The sequence below is a fragment of the Aquarana catesbeiana genome, linkage group LG06 (assembly GCF_042186555.1).
Source record: "Aquarana catesbeiana isolate 2022-GZ linkage group LG06, ASM4218655v1, whole genome shotgun sequence".
Classification (NCBI taxonomy): domain Eukaryota; kingdom Metazoa; phylum Chordata; class Amphibia; order Anura; family Ranidae; genus Aquarana; species Aquarana catesbeiana.
In genome coordinates, this window is record NC_133329.1 from 268,213,190 (window position 1) to 268,226,474 (window position 13,285).

The 13,285-nt window shown below is 45.6% G+C and overlaps 1 protein-coding gene across 1 annotated transcript in view; it reads left to right on the top strand.

Annotated features, from left to right (window-relative positions):
* The window catches only part of ICOS (inducible T cell costimulator), a 72,988-nt gene extending 60,007 nt beyond the window's left edge, over positions 1–12,981 (top strand). Inside the window, exon 5 of the mRNA XM_073633361.1 lies at positions 11,525–12,981. The gene's annotated coding sequence lies outside the window, so the exon portion shown is untranslated. The remainder of the gene's footprint in view (positions 1–11,524) is intronic.
* Positions 12,982–13,285: the final 304 nt, after the last annotated feature.

The window sequence follows — 13,285 nt, forward strand, 5'->3', positions numbered from 1 at the left end:
GTGGCTTCATGCACAAATGTCTATTGACGTCGCACCTGAAATCGGCAAAAGTAGTGCAGGAACTACTTTAGAAAATTGGTGCGGTGCCACAACAAAAATGTTGCATCGATTGGAACAGTGCCATTGCTGCCAAGAGTCATGCGATTTGATCTCTCAAATCGCTCCACTGTAAACCTAGGCTTCTGCACAACTGCAAGTTAATGATAAAGGTGGAATCTTTATCTATAACAGCTGTGGAGAATTGCAGGTAATGAATTCAGCTGGTGGCTAGGCAGTGTAGTATGTGTCAGCTTTAGTTCACATTGGTACGATTTGACATGTGCAAGCGGTGACAATTGCACTGTTTTAATTGGTGTGACTTTGGGGTGCAATTTGTATTGATATCAGTGCAGAAACTTGCACAGATGTCTCTGAAATTCCCCCTGCAGTCGGGGCTGACATGCGGGAATGAAAGTGTGTGATTTCAGCTGAATGATTTCCTTCCACTGCTAACCCAGGGACACCATTTCTTATCGAAAGCCTTTAAATATCATAAGTAGAAATACAAATTTGCATATCTGCAAATAATAAAATTCTAATAGTGGTTGCGATCAAATATTTGCAGCAGCGATCAAAAGAGTGTGATTTCGCCTTCCAAACCAGAAATAAGTCACTGTAATCACCCGGAAGTCCCTGTGCTGGTCAAAAGCTCCATCTAGGTGGACATGGCGAGGTCCCTCTTTAGCAAAGAGGAGGTGCTGCTCATTTTCCGGATAAGGGTATGGTATGTACTTGTTCTTAATCAATGCAGGGGTGGATGTGGTAGTTAGATTTGGTGTGGGCGGGGTTCATTGATTTGTTTGGCATCCCTACACATTTGCTTCTGGCCCATGTGCACACATCACTTCCTGCATTTGTTCTGCTGATGTAAATGCAAGTATAAAAGAGAGCTCCTTTCTATTAAAATATATATGACTTGTTTCACAGTTGGGCGACTTTGGACCTCCGAGTTGCTTGACAAGTTGTACCCCATGATTCTCAATGATAACTATTAGCTACAGTATTTACAGTTAGTGTAGTGCGTCCTCTGCACAGTGTGCACCTAAAGCTACCTGAAGAAATTTAGTGGTGTTCTTCTGATCCTATTAATACCACAGGCAGGCAGCTACAGTATTTACAGTTAGTGTAGTGCGTCCTCTGCACAGTGTGCACCTAAAGCTACCTGGAGACAATTGCTGTTGTTCTGCTCATATCAATACCACAGGCAGGCAGCTACAGTATTTACAGTTAGTGCACTGTGTCCTCTGCACAGTGTGCACCTAAAGCTACCTGAAGAAAATTAGTGGTGCTCTTCTGATCCTATTAATACCACAGGCAGGCAGCTACAGTATTTACAGTTAGTGTAGTGCATCCTCTGCACAGTTTGCACCTAAAGCTTCCTGAAGACAATTGCTGTTGTTCTGCTCCTATTAATACCACAGGCAGGCAGCTACAGTATTTACAGTTAGTGTACTGTGTCCTCTGCACAGTGTGCACCTAAAGCTACCTGAAGAAAATTGGTGGTGTTCTTCTGATCCTATTAGTACCACAGGCAGGCAGTTGATTCTGCTAGCTGCAGTATCAGTATATATATACATCCCAGCTTTGTGGAGCTACATCTCACTGCAGGCCATTAGTATGTCTGGAAGGCCAACAAGGAGAGGCAGACAGTCACAAGCCAATAAAAGAGGCCAAGCAGGCTCTGTGTTTAGAGGCAACAGTGCTGGTCGTGGAGACGGTCCATCCTCATCAGCACATGGCCGTGGGACACGCTTGTCCTTTTTTTGGCAGCTGGCCGTGTTGAGCCGCAAAATGCGGAAGACTCGATAGAGTGGATGACCAAATCATCCTCATCCTCTCTCACCCAGGCTCAGGGTACTTTGTCTTGCAAAGCAGCTGCCAAAGCGGCCTCTTCCCTCGGCTCAATGGCATCAGTCACTCCTTCCCTAGCCCCACCATGTCCTCCTGAGGAGTCCCCCGAACTGTTTGACCACAGTGTTGGGTACATGCTCCAGGAGGATGCCCAGCATTTTGAAGGCTCCGATGATGGTACCCAGCTAGAGGAAGGCAGTAACGTGAGCCCAGAGAGAGGGGGTGCCCAAGAAGGACAGCAATCTGGCAGTCATGTTCCCCCAGCTGCAGCATACTGCCAGCTTTGCTCCAGTGATGAGAAGGGAGGGGATGATGAGGTCACTGACTCCACATGGGTGCCTGATAGGAGAGAGGAGAAGGAGGAGGAGGAGGTACATCTCCAACGAGGCAGGATGCCCTCCAGGGGCCAGCTTAAGGGCAGCACACCGATTGCATCACACCGCAGAGCTCCGCATGTGCAGGGCGCTGCTGTCTCTGCGCGTTATTCCAAAAGTTCTTTGGTGTGGGCCTTTTTTGAGACGAGTGCATCAGATCCCACCGCTGCTATTTGCAAAATATGTCTCAAGCGTATCTCGCGTGGCCAAAACATCACCCACTTGGGCACCACATGCTTGACCAGACATATGTTGATCTGCCATGCAGTTCGTTGGCAAGCGTACCTAAAAGACCCACACCAAAGAACAAAGCGGACCTCTCCTTGCTCCTCATCAGCTGGGCTCTCCAAACCCACTACACCTTCAGTCCTCTCTGAAACTTGCACCGAGAGGAATGAAGGTGTAGAATTAGGTGTGTCACAGCTAAGTACTTGCGGGCAATTTGCTATCGCTACACCGACGTCAGATTGTACCAGGCAAATTTCCCTGCTCCAGCTGCTACACCGCCTAAAGAAATTCGCTCCCAGCCATCCACATGCCCAGTGGTTGAATGCTAGCTTTTCAGTTGGTAGACTCTGCCCCCTTCCGTGAGTTTGTGGAATGTGCGGTTCCTCAGTGGCAGGTTTCCAAATGCCACTTTTTCTCACAGAAGGCGATTCCGGCTCTCCACTGGCATGTGGAAGGCAATGTCTTGGCCTCGCTGGACAGGGCGGTCAGCGGTGCATATTACCGCTGACTCATGGTCGAGCAGGCATGGACAGGGACGTTACCTATCTTTCACCGCACACTGGGTGACTCTTCTGACAGCTGGAAAGGATGCAGGACAGGGTGCAGTAGTGTTGGAGGTTGTTCCACCACCACGCCTCCAAAATTCTACTAGTGGTGATCCTGCCACACCTCTCTCCTCCACCCCCTCCTCTTCTTCCTTCTCCATGGCCTCTTCCTGTGCTGATTTGTCCTCGGAACCGGCGGTGCTCCTTAGGTGTTCAAGGGGCTACGCAAGCACGCAGGCAAAAAGATGTCATGTGGTTTTTGAGCTTGTGTGCTTGGGGGACAGGAGCCACACTGGAGCAGAGATCCTGTCAGCTCTGCAGGGGCAGTTTTAGAGGTGGTTGATGCCACGCCAGCTTAAGGCAGGTATGGTGGTTTGCGACAATGGCACCAACCTCCTCTCCACCCTCCGACAGGGACAACTGACCCATGTGCCCTGTTTGGCTCACGTTCTTAACTTGGTGGTGCACCGGTTCTTGGGCAGGTACCCAGACTTACAGGATGTCCTGAGGCGGGCCAGGAAAGTCTGTGTGCATTTCTGTAGGTCATATAATGCCAGTGCTGGGCTGGCTGACCTCCAAAAGGAATTTAACCTGCGCAAGAACCGCCTAATCTGTGACATGCCCACCAGGTGGAACTCAACGTTAGCCATGCTGCAGCAGCTGCACACGCAGCAGAGAGCCATCAATGAGTACCTATGCGACTATGGCACCTGGACAGGGTCAGGGGACCTTGTTTTTTTTTCTCCACGCCAGTGGGCTATGATCAGGGATGCATGCACTGTCCTGTCATCATTTGAGGAGGCCACAAGGATGGTGAGCAGTGATAGTGCATGCATCAGTGACACTGTCCCTCTTGTCCACCTGTTGGAGCACACGCTGCGTGGAATAATGGACAGGGCACTTGAGGCAGAACAGAGGGAGGAAGAGGAGGACTACCTTACCTCTCAAGGCCCCCTTTATCCAGACAGTGTTCCTGTGTGCCCGCCAATCACACAGGAAGAGGACGAGGAGGAGGATTGTGTCAGCATGGAGGTGGAGCCTGGCACTCAGCATCAGCAGCAGTCTTCAAGGGATCATTTACAGTCTGACGAAACCCATGGACTTGTACATGGCTGGGAGGAGGTGGCTGCGGATCATGTCGTCCTTAGTGACTCAGAGGACTCTGGACCGAATGCCTCAGCAAACCTATGCTGCATGGCCTCTCTGATCCTGCAGAAGGATCCTCGTATTTGTGGTATCAAGGGGAGGGATGATTACTGGATGGCAACCCTACTTGATCCACGTTACAAGGGTAAGGTTGCGGACCTTATCTTGCCATCGCAGAGGGAGCAGAGGATGAAACATCTTGAGGCCTTGCAGAAAGGTTTGTGCAACGTGTTTCCAGAGCCTGGGAGTTTACAATTTCCTGGTTCTCCTGGACAACGTGTTGCTGAGGCTTCGGTCAGTCACAGAAGGAGCGGTGGAGAAGGTGGACGTCTGACCGATGCGTTCAGACAATTTTTTAGTCCGCAGCCCCAAGGTCTGATCAGTTCCAGCAACCATCGCCAGCATCTGATTTACATGGTGCAGGATTACCTAGGGGCAAGATCGGACTTGGACACCTTTCCCACCGAAAATCCTCTGGGTTACTGGGTCTTGAGGATGGATCACTGGCCAGAGCTTGCACAGTATGCAATTGAGCTACTGGCCTGTCCTGCATCCAGCGTTCTTTCGGAACGCACATTCAGTGCTGCTGGAGGCTTTGTAACCGATCACAAGGTGCGCCTGTCCACCGAATCGGGTCGATCGCCTGACCTTCATAAATCAGTCTTGGATCACATGCTACCAAGCACCTGATGCTGATGTAACCGAATGATTTATTTTTTTGAAAAATATTTATTGGGTTTTATAACATACAAAAGTATAAAAGCTTAGTGTAACAAAAGTTACAGGGTATTATCCGTTACAGTCTATAACATTCAATGACTTCTCATAATAGTTGAAATACAAGCTTGTCATATCGGTTAGAGCAAGGGAGAAGTAACAGAAAACATAAGAATAAAAGAAAATTAGGGGAAAGGGAAGACAGGGGAGTTCATGTTTGCCATCTCATCAACACTATAGGGCGTAACTTTGCTTGACATATGAAATCTTAACATCTAAATACCTTCAGGAGTGGAGGCAGCGTTTGAATAAACGTGGGGGGGGTGGATGCCAAGGGGCACAATGGGTTTGTGGATATCCTACGGTGGGTTAAAAGTAAAGGAATCTGGGGTGGGGGGTATTTTGAGTCGGCCAAGAGAGTTGGTGAGATCTTTTGTCAAGTACCATTTCGTGTAGCGAAATGGGTTCATTATCTCGATCAGAGCCTGTGAGGCGAATGTGGCTTCAATGTATTTCCTCCATCTTTTGAAAAAACGGGAAGTCGATCGGAGATTAAGGGTGATGGTGTCCAGTCTCTCTAGGTGGAAAAGTGATGCCAGGGCTTTTTTAAACATTGTTAGGGTAGGAGGAGTAGCTGATATCCAGTGAGACATAATAGTCCTGCGGGCCACTAGGAGACATAGGTGAGCCCAGTGTGGAATATTTTGTGAGACCGCCGTTGGCGATGAGGATGAAGGGGGTATGCTGAACAGGCATAATAGGCGGTCTTTGGTGCACTGAGTTTTTTGGACTTCGTTGATGTAGGTGATCACCTTAGTCCAGTAAGCATCAATCTTGTTGCAGTCCCAAAGCCTGTGCAGTAAAGTGGGGCGAGGTAAGTTACACCAGGAACATTGTGCTTGGGTGGGGTCTTTCTTGTTGAAGCGAAAAGGGAAATAAGCTCTGTGAATGATCTTGAATTGTGTCTCTCTCCAAGATTCAGAAATAGTAAGGTTACGGACTGTCTTGTACCCCTCAAGGATTTTTTCTGGCAGAGATTCGTCATCTAATACGTGTGACCACTTTTGAAAGGGTTTGAGGGCATACTTCCGTGTTTGGTGTTGTATGAGACAAGAGTAAATATTGGAGATGGAGTAGTTATTGCTTTTGATGAGAGTATCAATGCAGGATGTTTCAAGTGGGTTGGTGCTAGGTCCCGAGCAGGATTTAAGATAGCTGATGAGTTGGTGGTAGAAGAAGACATGAGTTGGTGGTAGGGAGTACTCCCTCATCAGGGTTTGAAATGGTTTGAATTTGCCCGATTTGTTGAGATAGAGAGACGAGACATCTGTGAGGCCTTTAAGTTTCCATTGGTCAAAAGCTTTATGGATGATAGATGGAAGGAACATAGGGTTCCCTTGTATTTTGAGGTATTTGGAGATGCTGGATGGTACTTTGAGCAATTTTCTTAGTTCTCTCCATGCAATGACCGTGTCCTTAATGATTACACTTGTTTTGAGGTGGGGGGGTAATGTATTGGGATTAGAATGAAGGATGGCCGAGAGGTCATATGGGTGCACCATAGCCTCTTCTAAGGATAGGTTAGAATATTTAGACCCACCAGTTAGCCAGTCTAAGCCCTGTCTAAGTAAACATGCCAGGTTGTAAAAACGCATATTGGGTAATCCCGCTCCGCCCTCGCCCTTCGGGAGACATAATTTCTGTAGCGCTATGCGAGGTTTCTTGTGAGACCATATAAAGGCAGTTAGGGCCTTCTGGAGTTTTTGGATGTCTGAATGCTTAATTAGAAGAGGTATGGTCTGCATTGGGTAAAGTGGGCGTGCGAAAGACACCATTTTGAAAAGGTGGCATCTCCCAAAGAGCGAGAGAGGCAAGGACCCCCAAGCCTCCAACTCCTTCACAATTTTGGTTATCAATGGGGGGTAATTTAAAGAGTACAGAGATGATGGTTCACGTCCTATTTTAATGCCCAGGTATGTAATGTGTTGGTTGGCTATGGCCAGGGGGGATAGATGTTTCCATTTACTGGAGAGATGGGGGTGTAATGGTAGGATTTCGCTTTTATCAAAATTGATTCTAAATCCTGAGCAAAGTCTGAAGTCTGAAAAAAGTTGTTTGAGTCTGTCAAAGTCTGTTATGGGATCGGTGGAGAACAATAGTATGTCGTCTGCAAATAGCGCCGAACGAAGAGTGTGGTTCTCCAGAGTGATGCCACTGATTCCATCAGTTGAATTTAGTATTCTGGACAGGGGTTCGATTGCTAGATTGAACAGGAGTGGAGACAGGGGGCAGCCCTGTCTCGTTCCTTTTGTTAATGGGATCATGTCTGAGATAAAGTCAGGGGTTACAAGACGTGCGGTAGGGGATGCGTACATTTGTGAAAGAAGTCGCATAATCGGTCCTGAGAATCCGAATTGTGTCATCACTCTGAAGAGCCAAGAGAAACTGATGTTGTCAAAGGCCTTTTCAGCGTCTAATGACATGATGGCAATGTCTTGGTTGGGGTGAGTTTTGGCATATTCCAGAGCCATTAACACTTTGCGAATGTTTAGGGTGGCCGATCTGCCCGAGACGAAGCCAGATTGGGCTGGGTGTAATAATGATGGTAGTAGGGGAGCCAGTCGCGTCGCAATTATTTTGGATAGGATTTTGACATCGACATTGATTAATGATATCGGTCGGTACGAGCCCGGTAATAGGGGATCTTTCCCTTTCTTAGAGATTAGTTTTATGTGGGCCTGTGTCCCCGTGGGAAGATAGGGCCCTCTGTCCCACATAGCTGCGTATACATGTTTTAAGGTGTTCGGGATGAATTCCCTGGTCATTTTATAGAATTCGGCGGTGTATCCGTCGGGTCCCGGGGCTTTGGCCGAGGCCATGTCTTTGATCGTAGATCGAATATCATCAACAGTAATGGGGGCATTAATCGTCTCTAATTGTGTGTGACGGAGTTTGGGTAGACGTATTTTGTTGAGCAGTAAGTCAGTGGTAGGTAAGTCAGTTGGGTCGGCTTTGTATAATTTAGTGTAATATTCCACGAGTAGGTTGCTAATGTCGGCTGGGGAGGTGACCAGAGAGCTTGTCTTAGCTCTAAGAGCCATAATACGGGTAGGACGTCTGGGGCCTGAGGACATCTTGGCCAGGAGCCTACCAGCCTTGTTTCCGAATCTATGAAAATGTAGCTGAGAATATGACGTTTTGGCCGCTTCATGTTGTTCTGCCCAGAGGTCAAAGGTGTCTTTGGCTTGTCTCCATTTTTGTATGTTCTCTGTGGTGCGGTTTAATGTGAGCTGTTTATGTGCCAAGCGTAGGGTTTCGCTTGACTCAGTATATTGTTGCTTGGCTCTTTTTTTAAACTGTGTTTTAAACCTGCTTCCCAGAATAGGTTAGGGTCTGTAATGTGAGCTCCATTAGTGGAGATGTATTCCTCCCAGGCACAATATAATGTATGTTGAAAGTCCTCATTGCCGACTAAATAGGAGGGGAAGCGCCAGGTAGGAGAGGGAGAGGAGCGAGCTGTTTGGGTTAGATGAACCACTATTGGGCTATGGTCTGAGATCACTGCGTCTTGTATGTCTGGTGCGTTTATTATGGAGCTTAGGGCGGGGGAGGCAAAGAAATAGTCTATATGTGAAAACGTATTGTGCGGGGGCCAAAAAAAGGTGTATTCCCGATCCGTTGGGTGCATTAAGCGCCAGACATCCACAAAGTGCATGGAGGCGACGGCTTGTGACAGTAGGGTAGATGCAGATGATGAGGGGGTATGGGTGTGTGATCTATGTGTAGGGGAACCTGTGCGATCAGCTAGGGAGGACATGACTGAATTAAAATCCCCACCCAATAGGTGTAGCGTCTCTGGTGTGGTTAGCACCCATTTCACTAGGTCCTGAAAGAAGGAGGTGTCAGGAGAATTGGGAGCATAGATGTTGGTAAGTGCTACAGGTTTGTCATCTATAGTCAGATGTAGAGTCAGTTTCCGTCCTTCCGAGTCAATCTTGACGTCTCTGACAGTGTGCTGTAAATTCTTGTGCAGAAGGATTGCAACACCCGCTTTACGGCCTACTGCTGGCGAGCCATAAACAGAGCTCACCCACAGTTTACGAAGACGCTGTAGGTCGTCTGCAGCCAGATGTGTCTCCTGAAGTAGAGCCACATCTGCCCGGAGACGACGCAAGTGTCTGAGGATAGACATACGTTTGTCTGGGGAGCGGAGCCCCTTAACATTCCACGAGACAAACTTTAGGTGACTCCCAAGTGCAGACTGTGACATAGTTGATATTTAAAAGCGTTTTGGTTGAGGGGTTTGTATAAGGACCCCTTTGTAGATGTGCTATCTACCTTTTGAGAGCCATCAAAGCGCCTCAGAGCCCCTGAAGACATATGAACTAAGCTGGCAAACATGAACTTAAACTTCTCTAAGCAACAACAAATTATAAACATTAATAAGGCAGTATATCGTATAAGGAAATACATAACGTGAGTTGTGGACTTCACTTTTTTCCACATGAGGTCTTACCTATCTAGTTAGCATAGCTCCCATCGATTGCAAGCTCCTCACTTAGGGGCAGGGTGGTAGCAACGGGGGGTGGGGATAGGGATTTTAGGGGAGAGGAAAGATGGATGGGGGGGAGGGGGTACAGGATAGGAAGGGAGAGTAGTCTAGGGGGGGGATCCCCTGAGGAGGTAGTGCAGGTTTGAAGCAATCGATGGTGAGGTATGCCAAGCTCAGGGGAGGGCCCCCCTCTTAAAATTAGGCATAAACAGACCAGAAAATAGAAAATACAAGAGATTACAACATTCCATGTGTTGGGGTACATGTATGTTCTGAAAGCAAGTGAACCCTCGTATGATATCCTGATTAGAGTGTACCTCAAAAACCCATTCAGATCTGGAGATCATTCCGACAAGAAATTATGACACACACAAGGCATGCAATTCAAAATGATCCAATCCTTTACTTCCCTATTTTCACTTATATAACCAACATGACATCACAACAAAAGTCCAACCCCTTCATTAATATATGCTAAATTTACAGACATACAACTAACCAAAATAGAACATAATTTCTTCATACAGAAACTGTAAACAAGAAAGAACTTCATGCGTCATTTCGGGGAAATCATATGATTTACAAGAATTTGAAACTAACTTTTGATAGACGTCACATATACATATTATCCTAAGATGGATACATATTCTTATAGCTAAAATGGTGGACAGCAAGCTAAAATATCCTTACAATCCCCTCTTTGTTCACACATGTATATATATATATATATGTATGATCTCACTTCCTTATCATGGTGGTATTCTCAGCCTACTTCTGATGATACATACTGAGATACGTTTTATTGGGAGATGAGGGATCTGAAATGCGAATGGCTCTATTAATAAGGCACATAATAAGCTTGTACACGAGATAAAGGAAAAGGAAAAAGAATATCCAAGAGAATATCCCTCCAAATCCAAAATTAACATTTCCAAAAGGTCTCAAGGTCTGGGCTATGTTGCAAGCCTCTTGTTGCAGCTTGGCCACCTCTTTTCTATGCTATGCTATCACATCATAATAGTCTGGTACCTCTATACTGGTATTGTGTACCCAAGTACAACAGTCATAATCCTCAGTCATTTCACAAAATCCTGTAAGGGCTGAACTTATGCTCTCAATGGCTAAGTCATGCAATTCTAGTTGTTTTCTAATAGCCCTAGTTTCAACATTAAGTTAGAAATGTCATCAGAGTTCTTTTCCATAATCTCATCAATAATTCCTGAATAATTATTTAACCTTTTCATCAAATCTATTCCCCATCCTGTCCAGGAAGGGAATCATGCCCAGGCCATATGCTTTTCAAGGAATAACTCTCTCTTGTTACGATGTTTTAATGGATACCTTGGGGTGTATACTAGCTTCAAGTAAATGACTCCCATCACTATCACCTATCACCCCCATTATGGGCACCAGTGAGGTCAGGTAACACCAGCCTTGGACCTCTTGTGGAATCCAGGGATAACAAGTCTTTCCACAACAAACATAAGTGTGGTTACCAAACGAGAAGGGCATATTCACAGCAGACTCTTGATCTACTGCTGTAACTATTGCTAAAACCTGAAACAAATGCTGTACAGGTTTACTACTTTCATCTTCAGAGGCAAGAATCTTTTCAAAATCAGCCCGTACTCTGACCTTAACGTGGTATGTTTGATATAAAGAACAAAACTTCCCACTAGGGGCATAGCAATTAGAAATATTCAAAACAAATTGACTACAGGTATGAGCATTTCTAGTAGAATTCCCTAAATTGAAACACCAGGTAGGATTATGACTTCTATTGATGATGTGAAAGGAAATGGTGTCATTAGTTCTTCTGCTGACATTCAAAAGGTCAAGGGGAATATTTCCTTTTAAAAGGGGAGTAATATTTAAAGGTATAGCCATTAGGGGTATCCTAACAGTGCTAAGGTGCAATTTGCCACAAATCCAACATTTCTGAAATCCTGATTTCTGAACATAAGCATATTTGAATTTTAGCAAAAGCATTTTATCAGCAAAATTATCCTCAATGTCTCTCTTGTTTCTAACTTGTATCACTGTAATGTTCTCCTATGTTTGTGTGTTTCCAGAAATACTTTTAATGCCACCCAAATCTTCAGGGTGGTAGATACAGTTGGTGATGATCCAAGTGGGCGGGAACACCATCAGGGTGATCAGGAACAGGAAGCAAAATGTTTTGCCAGAAGTCTGTAGTGAAATAAGCGAGGTCATCTTCTCTGGCCGGACCTGCTTTTCCAGGAACTCCTCCTTCATCTGCTTGGACTTCTGCTTGAAGGCCTCCTGTATTAAGGATCTCCTTCCTACTCTTGGAGCTTTGGGCAACCTTTTTCACTCGACTGGCATGGATCCCGGACTAGCAGTTTTCCACCAAGATAGCCGTTCTGATCACTGCAATCACCAAAGTAGGAGGTCCAGAAGGATACTCTTGCTTCTTATTTCTGTTCAGCTGTTGGACCACCACGGGGTCTCCCTCCTTGAAGAGGTAAGTAGCTTCCTGTGAAGAAAAAAAGAGAGGTGCGAGCAACATTTCTTTGACTGTATCCAATATTTCAACCAGTTTTCTTACATATTCTTCCTGTATTAAGTCTAAATCTTCCTTTTCTACCATTAAAGGTGCTCTGGCCTATGGGCCTTTCTTATCTTGTCTTTTATTGTTCTGTTCATCCTTTCTACTATTCTTGAACTTGGAGGGTGGTAGGGAATGTGAAACTTCCATTCTATCTTGAGAGTTTTTACCAAGTCCTGGCAGACCCTGGCTATAAAAGCTGGACCATTAGAGAACATGTCCACAATTATCAAAAGATATTCCTGTCTTTTGCCTAGTTTGGGCCTGTATGTGAAATCAGCCGTGACTTGTATACCTGCGTGGCCTATTCCGTGGTACTGTGAATGCACTTGCTGTTGGTATACATGGTTTCCCCTCTTTGCAGAGAAATCCAGACCTTGGATCCCTCTACACACCCTTTCCATTCCAGTCCCTTAACTCATAATTTGATGCATAATCCTGGAGATCTGCAAGTGACTTTTCAAAAGGGGATAGGACAGGTATCAGCATAACAATTTGGATGTCTGCTGTCTGTGAGATAGCAGCTTATTTAGCAGCAGGGTCAGCCAGACCTGCTTAATACTAAAAGGGCATTTAAAATCACCTCATATCCGCTCAAACTCTGAGCAGACATGTGCTGTGTATGTACATTTTTCAACATGATTGACACATTGTAAGTGATGTGAAGTGTGGCGTCATGTCCCAGAGTGAAAGAAGTGACCATCTCAACCACCATAGATCAGGACGCTTGAGCGCATCGGGACCATCTTTGAGGAAAAAACTACAGGGCACAGTCTCCCACTATATTCCTGGGCCAGTACTCCCGCCATGGTTCTGCAATTTTCCCTGGCAAACAAGTGAAACATTTTGCCATATTCAAGGAGGCCTGAGGCTCGGGCTGGTAACCATTATACATTTCAACATGGCAAAACATGGCAAAACATGGCAAAAACATTTAACATTTCATCAGACCATTTTACAGTATCAGACATTTTAGAGACATTGCTTCAAAAACATTGCTTGTCTCAATATATTGTCATTGAAAGAGCAGTCAGGTATCCATTGGCAGCAGTAACCAATCATACCTAGGAAGGTGAGCATGTCCTTCCTATTAAATGGGCGGGGCAGACCCATTCAGAGCCACAGCTCTTTTATGACTGACTCTTCTTTCTCCTTTTGTGAGCACAAATTCTCAACTGTTTTTTTTTTTTTTTTTTGACAACATTGTAACTTTTTCTTAAACATTTTGTAACCACATACATGTAACCATTTCATTAAAGATAGG